Source organism: Columba livia, chromosome 1 (genome assembly GCF_036013475.1).
Source record: "Columba livia isolate bColLiv1 breed racing homer chromosome 1, bColLiv1.pat.W.v2, whole genome shotgun sequence".
Lineage (NCBI taxonomy): Eukaryota > Metazoa > Chordata > Aves > Columbiformes > Columbidae > Columba > Columba livia.
The window spans coordinates 117,525,435-117,542,694 of NC_088602.1; the positions used below are offsets into that span (position 1 = coordinate 117,525,435).

Genomic DNA, 17,260 nt, shown 5'->3' on the forward strand with positions numbered 1-17,260 from the left:
AGTCCTGCTTAGTCAGCTCAGCTTTGCTGAGAATGGACTAGATCCCTACTTCTTCTGGTTTCTGTGGACTTTTGACATGCTTTATACCCAGAATAGGGATTTAGCTCTTCTCAAAGAGAAGACTCAACACAAACCATCAGAGCTGGATGCTTGAGCTGTGAAACTGTCTTATAAAAGTGCATGTTGGTGACATTTCTATTCTCTCTTCCTCTACTTATATCCCACATACAAGGAGTGACACTTGCCTCTCCTTTAAGGTTTTTAAAATAAAACACACACATGCCTAGGCAAAGAGACTTCAAGGCTGTGGAAAGGATGCATGTACACATATGTCCAGGACTTGTTTCCTAAATCATAAAACAAAGAAGAAAGGCCAAAATACAGGCGTGGCTTCAGTGTTACAATCTATATTGTTGGAAGTGTTTTCTTTCTCAGCCTGCTATTTTGTTGGGGGGAATCCACTTTGGGTGCTGATCCCCCCTTCACCTGCACACAGAAAGCCCAGGTACCACCTTGTGTTCAGTGTGGAGGCACCTGTTCCCCAAAGGCAGCCTGTGCTCCTGCCTGTGCTCTTGTGTGGAACTGGCCTTTTCTAGCTTTCAGGCTAACGACTATATATCGCGCTCAGGCTCAGAAATGCTTTTCAGTCCAACGGGTACATTCAGCCAAGGGACACAGGCTTTTAGGGGCAGGAGGTTTTTATGTGCAGAGAACCTAACTCCTGATATTCCAGAATGCCTGACTTTCAGCTAGAGAACCTCTGTGCATAAAAGTATCATACAGCATCTGTACATCACATACCTGTCCAGAATGCAATGGATGCTGCTCCTTTAAAATAACTTTTTTTTTTTTCCTTGCGCTGTTGGGCACTACAACACTGCAGTAATGTTGAGAATGTTGCTCTAAGCTTCTTCTAAAAATGAGACTCAGGTACTCAAACCATTACTTAGTCATTTCTGCACTTCATCACGTAAGCTTCACTCAACAGTGAAATGTACTTGGTCACAGTTATGCAGAAGACACTGTAAATTCTCTCTTCCATGGAGGTGATCAGAGTAATCTCCTCTGGCCACCTGCATATTCTCAGTGTGAAACAGAAATCATGTATAAGGCATGGCATTAGTTGCCAAAACTGCAGTGGAAGGGTAAGATGGATTTTTTTACCGTACTTAAAGACGTTAAAAGTGAGGAAGGAGTTAATCGTTGCAAAATACACGGTCATTTCCTGAGCCCTGTGGTTGGATGAGTACAAACTTTCAACTATTTCTAATTCTTCTCTGTCATTTAAGAGGCTTTCAAGGTGCACTGTACGCCCCAGACCAGGTAAGGAATACAGCTTTTCACTTCTTGATTGTTAATTCAAAGTTGTTTTTCAGTGGAGTCAGACCTGATCAAGACTGATTTGTTCTCCCTCCTATTATTTACATCTGAAGGGAGAACTAAGTTCATTGCTATTCGAGAAGTACATGCGTCTTTCTGCCAGATGACTATGAGCTGTAGAAATGATGAAAGAACTGTATGGGTTAATAATAGAACAATAATAATGAAGTTATATGACACATATTCAGAAGTCAGAACTATGACAGCAAATACTGCAGTAAAAGAGAAAGAAAACCCTTACCGCCAGTTGTAAAGAGTTCACTCTGCACAAATCGCTATCAAAATAAGGGTTTCTCAGGTGTACAGTTTGCTTTAGTAAGGAGAGTAGTAAAAATCATAGTGTGCCTTCAATGATATTTTTAAAATGAAGAAGAATGACCTTCTACATATTGGGGAAAAAAAAAAGCAAAACCAACAACCAGATAATTTTGGACCAGTTCTATTTGTAAATTTGGACCTGATATCTATCTTTAGCTATTGCAGAGTCACGTATTGTAGTCATCCTGAGACTGTTCCTGAGGTTTGCAGCAACCAAACACATACACAGAAGTGACTGTGGAACCATATCATAGAACAATTTAATTTCGTTGGGGTCTTTTGATGCATAAAAACTGAGCTCAGACAGACGGGCACCAGAAGGAAGTCTTGTAACACAGTGCACTCTTTCATACTGCATTTGTTGTCTCTTAATAGGCAGGGAGAGAGACTATTTGTGTGAAGTTTTTTTTAATAGTTCAGAAATAAGTATAAAATAGCCATCTGTAGGGAAGTTATTGTAGGAAAGTGCTGTCATCAAGTTGCTCTACAAAAAGTGAAATTATACATGCTATGAGGATCCCTAAGTGAAGCTTTATGCTGGAGATTCAGGTTTGTGGCATTTGCTTTTTATCTTTTCTTTTTTCTTTTTAAGTTTTGCTTGTAATCAGTTTTAATGTTTGGACGTTGGCTCCTTGACTGCGCTCAGTGTTTAGTATAAACACTTTCTGGATTATATATGTAGTGGCTGGGAAAAACTAACTGGGGTTTTCAAAAGCATTCGTTAGGTCCCATCAGTGTTTGGACTTGTTTCCCAAATCACCTTCATCTTACTTGTGAGATTGCTACTACAGTAGCACCTGGACCTCTGTATTGAATTTTCCCCTTAAAAGACTCTGAGCCACAGAAGTTTTGTCACTGCCATCTACAGTTGAGGAACTCTGGTGAATCCCAGTTGAAGCCAGACTTATGTCCTGGTTTTCAGAGTTTCCCAGCACAGGCAATCTGATCAAGAATCCCAGGTCTTCCCTTGCACACAGCTGTACATCAGTCTAGACATGGCCAGAGAGATGTCACCACTCTGCTAGGGAAGATGCTATGGCATGGGTAGGAACACTTGTACCAGCCTCAGTCTTCTCAGTTTGAGTATTGATGCCAAGCAGTTTGCTGTTCCTTACAGATTTGTGTGCTCTTAGCTGCTAAATATGTGCAGCCTATGCTACATCTTGCTAGATGAAAGCTGGGTGGGGTACGCCTACCCATCCTGCAGTTGCGTTTCCCAGATACTGCATAGACATAGCTCAAGGGACAGAACTCAGCAGCTTTGTGTGGGAAGAGCAAACTGAACCCAGGCCTCCCCTCTCACCAACGAGCAGCTTGCCCATTGATTCTGTCTTCAGTTTTCAACAGCCCTTCAGGTACATTTATTGCAAATGGCCTCCGGTTGCACCAGGGAAGGTTCAGATTGGATATTAGGAAACATTTATTCACGGAAAGGGTTGTGAAGCACTGGAACAGGCTGCCCAGGGAAGTGGTGGGGTCACCATCCCTGGATGCATTTAAAAGAAGTATAGGTGAGGTTCTTAGGGACATGGTTTAGTGTTAGAGTTAGGTTATGGTTGGACTCACTTGAGTGTCTCTTCCAACCAAAATGATTCTATGATTCACCTTCTGTCTTTCAGGATGGGTTTGGGTTCAACTCAGATGCATCTGCCTGTGCAGGCAATTTTGATCTCACTGATGACTGCAAGTGCAGAAAAGACCAGCTTAGGTGATTTTAAATGTTTCCCCTCAGTGGTTTCTTTCAGCATGAGTATCATTTTTTGGTGTGGGAAAAGAGTGTACTCCTCCGCTCTGTGTTGGAGGGAGGTGTACCTTTTGTGTTGTGGCATAATAGGATGGAAAAGAAACAAGCCCTAGAAAAAACATTCCTTGTATGATAAATGAGGTCTCCTCCAGTAACTGCTGTGTTCCGTCCAAGTGGCTAGAGGGGACAAACCTGGCAGCCCACAGCCCAGCCTCAAGATTTATCTTGTGGTGGACTCGCTCTGCCCTGCTCAGCAATGAAGAAACACTAGGATATTTTCTCAATGTGTTTAAAAATGTGGTGGTGTTCTGCACACAAGTTGCCACCTGACAACTTTACTTCATATTTGCATAGTTTCCAGATAAAAAGTTGTTTTGAAGCAGAAGTCTAGAGGGCTTCACCACTGACAACCAAAGTTTGCAAAGCCTCCAAATGGACAGATAGAGATTTTTCTTATCGGACTGATTTATTGACGCTGTTCTCACAATTTTCACAGCGTGCAAAATGAGCCTGAAAATGGACCTCTCCTCTGAAAAATGACTTTATAGAAATTAGAGTGTTTGGCCCTTGACTACTGCCTCAAAACTTCATGGGTGAAATGAGCCAATTTCATAAGTAAATGTCTTTGGAACTGTTTTTTGGGCTTGTTTACTCTTACTGCCATCTCTCAAATAAGAAGGTCAAGCTGGTGTTCCTCCTGGGCTTACTATTTCTACACAGGAAACCTGAGAGGGACTCAGCCTGAGAGTCAGTGTTGCTATTTTAAATTAGGTTTGAAATAGATAATATAATCCAATTTTTGTCTAAATTTAGGTGCTAATCAATAGGAAATATCCCACAGTGTTCATTTTCTACATCCTTTGAATCTGGTAATGTCAGTTTGATCTGGTCTCTTTTCAGATATTTTTGATCCGCAACCTTCTGTCCTTACCGACATTTTCCATTGGTAGTCTTATTTTTCATTTCGTTTTCCAACTAAAGCTAAACACTCGGAAAGAGAGAGAGAGATCTGTATTCACCTCATTCAACAGCTCATTTTTTTAAAATGCTGGATTTTTGCTCTCATTGATACCGTAACAGAGAGATTCTGCCTTTTTGCGCACAGACTGATGAGGGTCCGAGAGTTGTTCAGGCTGGGGCGAGGCATCTATAAGCTTGTTCAACAAGAGCTGCACATTTTTGTCACATTTTCACACTACTGCATGAGGAATTCAGGCTCGAGAGTTCATGAATTGAAAAGAATTTTACCCTCATATCCTCTCTCTCCCAATTGCTGATTAAGCCTTGAAATAACAGCAGAAATTACACACCGGTACAGTCATGATGAAGTAGCTAGAGTTACTTACTACCAGATACACTGCATCTGACTTAGATCTGCAAAAATAAGAAGAGAAAATATCAAGTCACCAGAAAGTATGTGTTCTTTTATCTTCTCTTCATCTTCTGATGTGGATTTTATACATCTTTATTAATCCTGCACAGGTACATTTTACAGCTAGTGAACTTTGTTTTAAAGCTGTGAAAGGCAGTGTTATCAATGCTTGTTACTGTTCAGCATTATCTTTAGATGTGCTCCTTTAAAAAAAATTTGTTTGTAACAACTGATTCTTAAAAGATATTTTTTTTTGTCATTTCTGAAGCTCTTACTCATAGAGGAAATCTGATCTGCTACAGCACGGAAACATCAGCGATGACCATGGCGAGACAAATTCCTTAGGGATCTGCCTGTAAGTCTGATCAACATTTGAGATGAAAAGTTTTGCATTTTCTTTGACAGGATGTTACATGCAGAGTTTAGCTATATGAGGCAATTGCTGAGGCAATAAGGGAATATGCAGGAACACAAGCCTCTTCTTTGACTAAGTGAGTAAGCACAAAGAAAGGAATAATCTTGTAAAGAATCTTTCTTTTTCTTTTTTCTTTCTGTTTTTCCCCCACAACTTCTCAAAAATATGATCAGTCTTTGGGACTCTCTCAATCATGCCCAGTTGAAATGCTGTTCTTCCGGGATCCTGGGTACACTGAGTAGACCCTGTTTGTGGGCTACAGTAGTTCAGCAGATGAAGGCTTTGTGCTTTTATTACTTCATCTTGTTACAGTCACGCAGTGCAGGGATTGAAGGAAAATCTTCCTGGAGCACAGGGTGGTGGCAAGAATTAGGGTAGGAAACTGTAGATAAGCAGAAACAGAAATGGTGAGGCAAAAGAAAAAAAAAAAGAGAGAAGAGGAAAACTAATAAAATGAAATTGCGGTAGACAAGGACAGAGGGCCATGTCTGGACAGCGTTTAAGGGCAGAAAGATGGACTTTGGGTTACATGCTACAGATGATGTAGCAAACTAAAAGAGGGAGATTCAGGCTAGATATGAGGAAGAAATTTTACACAATGAGGGTGATGGTGAAACACTGGCCCAGGTTGCCCAGAGAGGTGGTAGTTGCCCCATCCCTGGAGACATTCCAGGCCAGGCTGGACGGGGCTCTGAGCAACCTGATCTAGTTGAAGATGTCCCTGCTCAGTGCAGGGGGTTGGACTGGATGGCCTTTGAAGGTCCCTTCCAACCCAAACTATTCTATGACTCTGCGATTCTATGTGAGTTGTGGAGGACAGTATGATGCAACCTTCAGCAATTTTCCTCAAAGAATCTGGAGAAAAACCTGAAATATCCAGGTCTCAGTAACTGAAAGGTCAAAGTAGGTTTGTCTGCACCCTCTAGTGGTCCAGACAGAAAACACGTTTTTACCCAGCTAATTTTGCATTACATGCATTTGCTAGGTCCCATCATAATCTGGTCTTCAGCTTATTTGACGCATCTGTAACAGCAACTCTTCTCAGCCTCTGTAATATGATGGCTGCATCCAAACCCTTTTTTGGGAATGGTCTTTGGTCTATGATAACTCCTAAATCACACAACATGATTGTGTGTGGCCCAGAGTTGCTTGAGGGAATCAGAATGGGTGTCAGAACGGTAACAGCCCAAGAAAGTGGATTTCATGGCCTAAGCCCAGGTTCTGACAGGATTTAATTTACTAATATTGACATACTCTTTATCTAGTAACAGCTCCCCTGCGCTTGTGGACTATGGTATAGCCCTCAATCATCTAAGATAACAGAAGAATAATTACATTACAGAAGAATAAATCAGCACACACACACACACAAAAAATCAATCAACAGTCCATTCAGAGGGAGACTGTTGCCTGACTGCCTGGTCAGCCATGATCTACTTGCGGCTGGAAGACACAAGTTAACTAAGCAGTTGGACTGCAGGAAATTACAAAGTAGCCCCATGATTTTGGTGGCTGAGTTATGTCCTATGAAATTAGGTTATGCCTTGTGTGATGCTGAGAAAAGGGCATCTCCATAAGAAATGGATACATGAGAAATGCCTGAAATGGAGGTAGGGTGGAATTTCAGAGCTTCACCTCCAAGTGGGGATGACTCTCATACAGCCTTTGACTACTAGGAAATTATACCCTAGTAGTTGTGTCTCATAACACAAGATTGCAGTACTTAAGATAGCAGTACTTAAAGATACTTAAGGACAAGTATAGAGCAGATATCCATTTGCAATTACAGAGCAATTGGATTTTGACAGGACTGAGAGAGCTGGCCTAGGGCCAGTAAGGAGCATGCTTGAAGCACATCAGATCAACAGAGTTTCTCCTTTAGAAACATAAATGCTTTGTTTTCAAACACAGCCAAGGATGAGGAAATAGTGTAACTCCTCCTCCAGGGCACACTCCCAGGAGAAAGAACATACACATTCAACATTCTCTTTGGAAAATACTTAAAGCCTTATCCAGCTCCTTCCTTGCTAGCTGGTTAGTATGCTGGCTACCACAGTCTGGGCTGATTTTCACCTGGCCAGCTGAAGCTGGCAAAACAAGCAGTGGTCATTGGACAAAAAAGGCGCAGATACCTGAAATATTGTTCAGGCAGAAGGAAAAAATACCTGATCTCTAGTCTCACCTTCAAAGACACTATTTCACACTAAGTAGTCACTGAATAACCCCAAAGGCCAATCTAAAGAATAGAGACCAGGCCCTCTCTACTCCCTTACAGATTACTCGCCCTTTCACTAGGCTAGAGAATATGTCACCCTCCTGTACAGTGTTTTCATTTTTTCCTCAGTTTCCATATCTATATTTTTTTATTGTACATCTTTGATGTGAAATATGGGCAGTACTCAACAGCTTTGTGGTTAAAACAATCTCCTGCTCAGATAATAAGTCCCATGGTCAGACTTGGGAGGCAACTTGAGGCATTTATTTCCTGACCTTAACCGCTACTTTAGTCAGGGAAGGGAAGTGTTTCTCTTCTATCAATCAGCTTAAAAGATTGAAGCAAATCATATTCAGTCCCCAGAAAGAAAAGGCAACAGGGAATCTTCATAAAAGGAAACTTCACTAAATGGTTCAAGGCTCAAGTGTCCCAGTAGTTTTCCAGCAAAAGAAAGGATGTTCTGTGAGATTCACAGAGATTCACAAAGATTTTTTTGCAAGTTTTCATGTTTCTAAGACTCATCCATAATCTCCTCCAGATGATGTTTGTGTGTAGCATGTAAAGAGTGCTGACTTCACACTGTACCTCATAATTTTGCTGACTATTTCAGATCTCATTCTGAGACACCAAAGAATTCATTAGTGCCTTAATCCTTTCATCCATGTGATACCCATCTTACAGAGCCTGAAATCCTGTTTCAGATCTGGCTTAAAGGGGTTAAGCTTTCAGAAAAAGATACCAACTATGAGTTCCTCATTTTCAAACGCTTCTTAAAAGACACCTGGGTCTAACTTGCAGAAGTATTGAGTACTCACAGATACAGATATAGTCAACAGAAATGTGACTTTTAAACAATAACATTTTATGTAATGCCAAAAGCTCTTAGGAATGAAGTCCTAGGAAACTCAGGGCCCCCATTCCTCACCTTCCTGTTTCTAATATGAGGTTAAATAATCTTCATATTAGAGGAAAGCTGCAAATAAAAGGTTTGTGGTTCTTCTTGAAGCACTTTGATGTTACAACACTGGATGCCACAAAAATGCCCACAAATTATCTATTTGTTATTGAGGACAAGAGTTTGAAAAGTGCACTCTACGTAGGACATAGTGTCACTCATTGAACAATGAAGATAAGAGTCTAAATGTTTCTGATGGAGTATTTTGCCTTTGGAAAGTCGCTGAGAGGGCATCGGTTCCAACAAAGTTCAAATGGAAACAGGTGGGCTTGAACTTGTCCATTTTTCAGCCAGGTGACTTGTAAAGTTTCTTGGCAGCTGGGTTGATATGCTCTCTTCAGCTGGTTGATTTCCAGCTTTTCACTGGTAAGATAATTAAACGACAAAGCAACCAAGGGAACCTGCTGAAGAAATTCTGGCTCCCAGGCTCTTCACCTGCTTATTTGTCCAGGCTGCTAGAGCAGTAACTCTCCTGAGCTATGTAAGTATTGTGAGTATTTTGACAAGGAAGGAAAAGACAAGATATTTTCATAATGAACATCCTCCCCTCAATTGCAGGTCTCTGCAAAGTTGATGATCTCAGTTATTCAGTACTTAAATAATCAGTGCAATGATCAGAGCTGTTGTGGTCATTAGAAATAAAGTCAGTCAAAAAGTTTGCATCTTATCCATGATTGCAACTAACAGAAGTTGACTGCTAGTACAAGAATGTGAAACTGAGTTAAGCAGGAGCAGGATCAAGTCCTTAAAATGAACTAGACACTACTTTACACATTGCATACAACATCTCCTTATGAGCCAAATTCATGACCTAAATCTGTACGTGCTTGTTAAAGAAAATATCTGGAACCCACTCTTTCACATGAAGAAATGCCTTCTCAGTCATTCATTTCTCCTGTGGGACATAAAGGTAGCGTTAGCACCTCTGAGAAATGAAGAATGACATTTCCTGCTAGATGTCTGGCTTTAGCGATCTCAGCAATTTTCTTCTGTGTTGATACGTAATCTTAAAACCTGTTCTTGGTGGATGAAATAGCCTCAAACTTATGACTGAGATGTTTCAAGTTCAGTGTATGTTAAATGTTCCAGATTTTAAATAATATATACTCGTAAAAGCTTTTTTTCAGACCTTTAAGTGAAAAGTTTTCTATCAACAAGAATTCTCAGAGAAACCAACAGGACATGGCAGAGTTTAATAAGTTATAAGTAGGCTGATAGATTTGCTCAAGTCACTTCTATTCCTGCTAATATTTGTGTGCTCTCTTAAATGGGTACATGAACCCCCATATGAGAGAGGCAGAGATCATAACCAGTCTGGAAATCAGTAACATAGATGGTTGGTCTATCCTCAGCTTGAAACTGTTTACATTGAGTAGGGTGGATTCTCAGCACCTCCCAGTTTTTGCAGCTGCAGTGAACTTCAAAGTCTCTCACAGCAGTGTCTGGGGATCACTTTGTTTTACGGAGAACATGAGCAAGTGCAAAGATTATTCCTATGCCAGTTAGCAGCAGGAGAGCAGAGAGACACAAGTCGTACTTCAGAAATATCGGCTCCTTTGGTGGTGCTTACTCTTCTGGCTGCTCTAACTTGTCTCTGGGACTAGTGTAGTCATGAGTGTAGAAGGAAAAATAGGTGATCAGAAACATCCTTACCTGCTTCTAAAGAGCGTGGGGGTATCTGGGGATTTGACTTCCTCATGTTTGAAATAAAAACCATAGTTTTGCATCTTGCTATTGGCATTGATTTCACAGTTCAGACTCACATGTTACAAGAGCTGTAAATGCTGCTTTGTCCTCACCTGTCTCAGCAAAGTAAAACATTCTCACCTTATATCATCAGCTTTAATTTTTCTAGTAAATTAAAAAAAAAAAAAAAAGTAGAGGTTTGTTCACAAAGGACTGGTGAGAAATTAAAAGTGTGCCAGGCATTAGAAACAAAGTTACGCTTCTATATCAAAAGATATTTTTGTGTCCAGCTGTGGGGCCAAGAGAGCAGAATGTTAAATGCATTCTTCTCCTGTTCACTTCAATGGAAGATACATACATTCATTTGCTCTTGGCTCATTCATAATTCAGTCTGTCACGTTGAGTCAGGCAGGATTTGGTGTAGGATTTACAGACTGTTTTTTATAATCACATGAAATACTCTGCCATTTATTCTGATCTATGTTTTTCTTGCTTTGATCCCAGGCTGAAAAACGGGTGGGTAAGAGGCATTTTGAGCAGTTAGCATGAGACTTACGGTCACACTCTCCCAAAAGGGGAGACAACACCAACAAGCTCTCTGGTGGCTCTGTAGGCAGTAGCAAACACTACCCTATTTTCTTACTACAATTCTGTGACTTCCAGTGGATTACTATGTAGTGAAGATTGTCATTATTATTGTTGCACATGTCCACAACCTCCTCCTGAGTTATTATGGCCATGACACACAGAAGATGTTATGCAGCTGCAGAAATCAGGGAAAGGAACTAAAAAACACTGGGTGGAATTATAAATGTCTGAATCCCAGGCTTTCATCCAATTGGCCAAATATTTTTATGCAATGCACAGAAATTTAGTTAATCTTGGGACCTACACCCTTTATCAAATTTGACTAGAATTAACCAACACATTCATGTTCAGTGAGGGGGAGGGGAGAAATGTGAACATAGACCAAAGATCCTTTTCAAACAAAGCTGAAAGGTAGCTGAGCTTAGTAGTTGTTTGGGTTTTGTTTATATTCTTGCTTCTGAATTAATGATAAAGTGATGAAGTAGGAGTGTTTGATGCCTCTGGCTGACAGTCACCCAGGACTCCCACATCCCCTTCTGGATTCTCCCACATCACATCCTTGTCCTACAGATGAAGCCACATGCCCATCAACAAAACTTCATTTGTCAGGTAAGAAGGAGGACTGAAAAATCCGAGTCTTTCACTTTTAGGTCCAAGCAGACTATGCTGTTTCTGTGAAGAGCATTGATTGACTAGTTCATAGAAACTATTGCCTGGCCTGTCATCTTAGTGTATGTCATCCCCACAGTGGTCTACAGAGGCCTGGCCTTCACCTTCCATTTCAGTAGCCCAGTGTCATTATGTTTTTTTACTTTCTTCTGAGAAAACGACAAACATAAAATCCTCCCCTGAAATAGATTCATCTGCATTTTCTGTGTCAACATTAATACTGAAATGTTCTCCTGCAGAGGAGGAGAAATGCATTGTAGAGACTGCCCTGTGGGTGCTTGTTTCCTTTTTCAAGGTCTGAGCCAAAGGTTAGTTTTCTTGATGTGTAGCCATCAAAGACAGTGAAGACAGACAACTCACAGTGACACTGGTAAACAAAAACCTTACAGACTCCTACGTGCTGTCTTATTGCTTCATGCACAAGTGTTAAATGGGATTCTATAGAAGCAGAAAGTTAAGCTTGCAGTAATGAAGCCACTAAATAGCTCTGAAGGTCAAGATGAAATATTTTCAATTTTATCTATTTATTTATTTTCTATTAATTTTATTCACATTCATTTCACTTGTGAAATAAATTAATCCAAAACCATCCATAAACTAAGTCCTTTTCCACGACAACTCACACTGGTGAAACATGGTGCCATAGATTTTGGCAATGTTCTATGTACAGACAGTTACAAATGACAGCACATTTTTGAACACACATCTGCAAGACACAGTGACTTCAGCGTTAGAACATTTTTTTCTATCTTAGGGCTACAAAGATTGTACTGCTGCTGAATGACTACTTTCAATGATGAAAAATGACAAGAGTGTTTTCCCAGTGGAGAGACAGCCAAATATATGTTTTTAAAGCCAGCATAACATTCTTAGATCAGAATTATAGAGTATGTAAATGTTCTTTGCAAATCATGGACACTGACAGTCCAGCTGTCCTTAGTGGCAAACCTCAAGGTAAAGTACTTAACTTTGCTCTGTTTTATATATTTTTGATCTAAAATATCTCAAATGAAACAATTGGATAGAAAAAAAAAATGGTGCTACCCTACACTGGAAGGGTTTGGAAACCAGCCTCTCTTCTTGATATTAGAAATAGCCCCTTCACTTCATGTTTCAGTCTGGGTGGTGAGAAACCTGTATTTGTTCTTTAGCTAAAAATGCAAAGTTTCCGTGCCTGAGGTTCCCGTTACAGTTTCAACTAGTTCTGAAAGCCGGTCCCCTACCACCTCCCCCCTCAAAAAAACCCCAACACCTAGTCTGGGGCTCTTCTGTGTTGTTTATACACTCTTTCAAATGTTATCAAGTCTTTTTTAACTTTTTGTATGCTTCAAAGCAGATTGTTTCAACCACTACTTCCTTATTTCTCCTCCCTTCCTCTTAACTCTTTAATATACAATCTCTTAGATATTCTCACTTTTCTCCTTCAGTTACAGTCTATAACAATAAGTTGATATATGCATCTTCCCAGCCAACTGGGAGTATGGAAACCATGGAAATTTTCAGGTAGCTTCTCATTGGAAAAGCCAGACAGGGTTGAAAAAGTGACAACAGTTTGTTAGGAGTGGGGTTTTGTCAGGCTTATACCACTGAGAATCTTAAGGTCTTCTCATTCATCCTTGAAATAGTGTTTTATTTTGATGAGCCTACATCACACATTGCATAGGATGTATCAGGATTGCTTGCTACCTGCCATCACACAGGACTAAAAATGACCTGATCACCTGCTACTTCCCTCAAACTGTCCTTCGCAGTGATGACTCCACATGCCCACTGATACGAATTAGTCATACCAGCGATGACAGGATGTCACAAGAGATAGCTGAGGTCTCGTGCTGGGGTGAGGAGGTGTGTGTACACTACTCCATGTGTGTCCCATGAGCCTAGATCTGTTAAAAAGCACTAGGTTAGTCTCCACTCTGAGGCCAACCTGCCTCACGCTGTAACTCCGTGAGTTCAGCTTTCATTTTTATCTAAGTCCTTTTCTCTGGCCTTAAACAGAGGAAAGCAGGTTCCTAGGTATCTCCCTGTGTAATTGCTCCTCTTATCCATAGTAAGTGTAGTAATTGTAGTAGATAAGTACAATCAGTGTAGCTGTAGGATCTTTATATTGTTCTTCTCCCATCCCAGCCTGGCAGGGGGGTGGGATACATAAAGGACCTCAGCAAAAGAGGTGGAGCAAGTAGAGACCTATACCCCTGTGAACTGAGGCTCATCATCCTTCTGTGAACAGCGCAGGAAATTAGGCATGTTCATGCAACAAGAAACAGCCCTACTTCACTCCTGCCTGTCAGGAGGGAAAGAAACACGAGTACTCAGCCTAGTGATTTGCAGTGAAGGCACCATAATGACCTGCCAGACTCATCATCTTGCACCTCCACAAGTCCCTTATATCCAAACAATTCTATCTGGGAGAATGTTACAAAAATTCAGAGCTGAGCCAGGTAGCTTTTGTCTGATGGATGTCTGTCCTAGTCTACTGATACATGATGTATGGACAGGATATCTCTCCTGAAGGTGTTTGGCAAGGGAAAAATTAAAATGTCTGTGGACACACAATGATCTGGGATGACTGGTTAGCTGATCGAGCAATGGTACAGTATGGGATACCTGCCAGGGCTTTTGACCTAGAGAAGAACTATTGGGACTGCCACAAAGGCAGGAAAGGCAAGTACTTTTACTTGACTGCTACTGAGGTTTACAGCAGGCAGCACAGGCAATCTAACAGGGCGAGGGCACACTCACCACAGGATGATTTAGCTGCACAAGTCAAGGAGGTTTTTCTGCAAAAGGGTCACAATCCCAGAAGGCAGAACAAGGCAAATGTGCATTTGTGGCTCACATCAGATGCTCAGCATCAGGCCTCTGCCTGACATACTTGTCATTCACCCCAACCTCTACACTAAAGGATAAAAGATTTTTTCACAGGTGGAATTTCCAACGTATGACCTTAATGCTAGCATTGAAAAAAGGGCTTTAGGAGCCTAAATATTCTCTTGTTGTCACTCTAAGTGCTAAAACTCAAGTCAGAGGTCTTTAACTGCTCAGCTTTTGCTAAGGGTGCCCAATATCAAAACTATGGAGCCCTGTCACTAACTGGTCAGAAGCACATGTATCCTATTATCCCACTCAGACTGAAAGCCTGAAATGATCCACGGTTGTGGAGTGGGTAAAGACTGCTTCTTGTGCTGTATCATTTTGTGGACCAAGTATTCCATAAATAGTCAAAGCACTTATTGGAGACTTACTGGAGTAGACCCTGCATGAGATACAGCCAGAATAAAGGTGGAAATGCCATAAACTGTTTAATCCTCTGGATGCTTAGAGTAGTCTCTGCAGACTAAGGATGTTTATCTAATCTGATTGGAGCCAACCATTATTGCATAAATGCATTAGCCACCATGTCAAAGTTATTTATCTATAATTTACCTTTACCACTGCACCCGAATTTGTTGCAGTTTGCATGGTGCAACTGGCATACAAAGACCATGGGTGAAAAAATGACTGTGGTGTTTTGTTCAGTACCTGAGAGGAGAAGACACCAAAATTTCAGTTCCTATTTCAATGTAGTTTATATGTTATATGAAGTGACTAATAGAAAACCTTGGTGGGAGTTGTAGATTCAAATCTCATCACTCTGAAGTGAGAAATTAATTCATATCTCCCACATTCGCATTGAGTGGTACTTGGGAAATGTGAGCATTACTGTTGTTGCTGGTTTGGATCCTTCTATATTTTGTGAGATAAGACTGATGCAAGCACCTTGCTTCAGGAGAAAATTTGGTCATAATGTATGGTTGTAGCTAGAGGTCTCCTGAAAACCCTCAGCAAAGTGCCAAAAGCTGCTACTTTCTCAGGAACCAAGGCATTTCATGTTGTCTAGTTTTCATGCTGCTCAATGTCCTGGTTTTCTGGATCTCATTCTAAAGTGCCCAGTTGTGAGCTGATGAGGTATGGGACAACTCAGCTGGGGCCATGGAGACTCCTGGGCAGGCAGGTGCCTCTGTCTACTTGTATTTCTACAGCCTGGGGTAGAGGAAGTGTGGATGGTAGATGCTGCAGGCTGTCTCTAAGGATTTTCATTCTGTATTAACTGCTTCTAGGTACTTTTTGCTTTCCTGTGTCTCTGTCTTTTTTGTGATTAAGCAAAACTAACCACAATCGTTTTCTACACCCAGTTTCTAAAGAAATTCTTTTAACTGGTTTTCAGCTGAACTGTGGCTTTCTTGAGCTTGACTACTGACAAGAACAAGACATCAGAAATCCTGTATACAAAGTCATACCCTGTTTTTTGTGATATGAGGTATTCAGTTATTTAGGAACTAGAAAATCCTGTTGTAGCACGCAGTTTGTGGAGATTTTTCCACTTAGGATGCATTGCATTATAATTTGGGGAAAATAAACAAACAAACAAACCCACCCCACTACCTGTAAAGAAATAATTTTCTGGTTTTACAATTGATTTGGGAAGTCTCATTATTTGGATATCACAATTTAAGCACAAGAAAGTGCTCAATTTAAAAAGAAAAATATCTGAACACAGTTTTGACACATGCAGTCCCTTGAATATGGCTTGAACTAGACGCTCAAAAAGATGACACAAAAACTCATTCAAGAGCTTTCTGTCATAATTTTAGATGATTTCATCAAGTTTACTGCATTGTTTTAAGAAGCCACTGAAAGGTTTGTAGAGGTTATAGCATGAGAGATCTTGGTGCCTCGTCTAGGAAAAACGTAGTTACAGACCATGAGAACAAGTCTGCTGACTCCAGTAAACTAATGTTAATTAATTGGATTAATATTGTCTGTAAACCAGGATACAGAACATATCTAACTTCTTAAGGTATTCTAGAAAAGAATGGAAAACCTTCTAAGTAAAAGCATAGTCTATTGCAGCAAGATTTTTCATCTTACAGTAAGCAGGCAAGTATAGTCTTTACGTATTGCTTCTTTAGTTAAAAGCAGCTACTGTGCCAGCAATTTCAAAAGCTGCTTGTTCTCCTTATAATACTTGGAACATTTGCAAAGCAACACTCTAATATTTCTTAAGCCATCATAAGTGAAGTAACTGAGTAGTGTAAATATATTAGCACAAAAAAAAAATAAAAAACAGAGTAGGAAAGTGACTTTTTAAAAGGTATCGAGCAAGTGAGAGAGCACTAGAACTGAAGACAATCTGATTATCATCTTCAAGGAGACAACTACAGTCTTATCAACTCTCAGAATAGTTCTGCTTCTTAATCATCTACCTCTTGTTATTGCAAGGAGGCTTTTTCACAAAAAGATACAGAGAAGTTGATAACATTTTCATTTCCTTATTGACATGGCTTTCTGCAGGAGTGACAACGAGGAAGCTCATTGTGGATGTTGTCCTCAGCCCCTTCAACCCAGCACTTTGGAAGTGCTCCTGGAGTGCCAGAGCCATCCTTTTCCACAGGCATGCTCAATAAGGTGGATCCTTACTCTGATCTAGAAAGTCATAGCGTTTTGCTTATTGTGCCATTTCAGAGAGGTCACTGACATACTGATCTCCCAGTCAAAGTATCATTACTACTTTTTCATGGATAGTTTTGGCAGCAAGAGGAGAGCTTGATTTTGCTTTTGGTTTTGCAGAAAGATTCATGGAAATCAGTCAGGAATGCTACTGCTAAGGACTGATTCCTTAAAAATATCTGGACGCTTAATTCCTTTTCACTTCTTAGGCCAAAATTAGCACCTTTTCCAAACATTGTTTTGCTGCAGTTGCTTAAAGAAAACAAGAAAAAAAAAGGCAATAACTATGACACAAACAAAAGCCAAACAATTAAATGTAAACTAGCTAGTTCTCACTCTTTGCTTCTATCAGATTCTGAATTCGAGTATAAAAACTAAGAACAAAGCAAGAATGAAGTATGATACTATTATCCTTGAAGACAACAGAA

The 17,260-nt window shown here is 40.4% G+C and overlaps 1 protein-coding gene across 14 annotated transcripts in view; it reads left to right on the forward strand.

Annotated features, from left to right (window-relative positions):
• The first annotated feature begins 1,125 nt into the window (after positions 1 to 1,125).
• The window catches only part of P2RY8 (P2Y receptor family member 8), a 37,648-nt gene continuing 21,513 nt past the window's right edge, over positions 1,126 to 17,260 (forward strand). For 2 of the 14 annotated variants that reach the window (XM_065074595.1, XM_065074538.1), the window contains exons 1-2: positions 1,330 to 2,247; positions 5,083 to 5,169. The gene's annotated coding sequence lies outside the window, so the exon portion shown is untranslated. The other 12 variants (XM_065074606.1, XM_021287640.2, XM_065074612.1 and 9 more) reach the window with 11 other exon arrangements.